Below are 1450 nucleotides of genomic sequence, written 5' to 3'. Positions count from 1 at the left end.
TATAAAGCCTGTGAGTCCTGCTCCCTCAGCTTTTTTATAAAGCCTGTGAGTCCTGCTCCCTCCGCTTTCTTATAAAGCCTGAGTCCTGCTCCCTACACTTATAAAGCCTGTGAGTCCTGCTCCCTCCGCTTTCTTATAAAGCCTGTGAGTCCTGCTCCCTACACTTATAAAGCCTGTGAGTCCTGCTCCCTCCGCTTTCTTATAAGGCCTGTGAGTCCTGCTCTCTCCGCTTTCTTATAAGGCCTGTGAGTCCTGCTCCCTCAGCTTTCTTATAAAGCCTGTGAATCCTGCTCTCTCCGCTTTCTTATAAGGCCTGTGAGTCCTGCTCCCTCCGCTTTCTTATAAAGCCTGTGAGTCCTGCTCCCTCCTCTTTCTTATAAAGCCTGTGAGTCCTGCTCCCTCCTCTTTCTTATAAAGCCTGTGAGTCCTGAGCCTTCCGCTTTCTTATAAAGCCTGTGAATCCTGCTCTCTCAGCTTTCTTATAAAGCCTGTGAGTCCTGCTCCCTCCGCTTTCTTATAAAGCCTGTGAGTCCTGCTCCCTCCTCTTTCTTTTAAAGCCTGTGAGTCCTGCTCCCTCCTCTTTCTTATAAAGCCTGTGAGTCCTGAGCCTTCCGCTTTCTTATAAAGCCTGTGAGTCCTGCTCCCTCCTCTTTCTTATAAAGCCTGTGAGTCCTGAGCCTTCCGCTTTCTTATAAAGCCTGTGAATCCTGCTCTCTCAGCTTTCTTATAAAGCCTGTGAGTCCTGCTCCCTCAGCTTTCTTATAAAGCCTGTGAATCCTGCTCTCTCAGCTTTCTTATAAAGCCTGTGAGTCCTGCTCCCTCAGCTTTCTTATAAAGCCTGTGAGTCCTGCTCCCTCTGCTTTCTTATAAAGCCTGTGAGTCCTGCTCCATCTGCTTTCTTATAAAGCCTGTGAGTCCTGCTCCCTCTGCTTTCTTATAAAGCCTGTGAGTCCTGCTCCATCTGCCCACCCAGAATAAGTGACAACTCTATGGGCAGACTCATTATTGCATTTTCCATTTTTTGTCAGTTTTTTTTCCGTTATTTGCAGCATTCTCCTCACGTTCATTTTATGTATTTGCTATCCTGGGGTCGGAGTTTCGGGCGCATCAGCAGTAGCGGTGTACATGTCACTAATCACAGAGCGCCATCACATTTCTCACTAATCTTTTCCTCTCTGATTTGCAAACCAATTCCCAGCATGTCTGGAAAGGTCAGATCACAGCTCTATAATGAGAGAAGTCAGTCGGGACATGCTGGGAGTTGTAGTGCTTTATGCATTGGAGGTCGGCTCCATTGTGCCGGTCACATTGATTGTGTGGGGTGAGACTTGGGGGGGGGGCATGGAGGCACTAGCTCATAGCTGTGAGGCCCCTTTAAGTGGAGCCAGGCACCGCCCCCAAACATCGCGGGATTTGGTTGACAACTCTCGCGAGCACGAGCCGCGGGGCC

Source organism: Ranitomeya imitator, chromosome 8 (assembly GCF_032444005.1).
Source record: "Ranitomeya imitator isolate aRanImi1 chromosome 8, aRanImi1.pri, whole genome shotgun sequence".
Taxonomy (NCBI): Eukaryota; Metazoa; Chordata; class Amphibia; order Anura; family Dendrobatidae; genus Ranitomeya; species Ranitomeya imitator.
Note: the sequence above shows the minus strand (reverse complement) of the source record.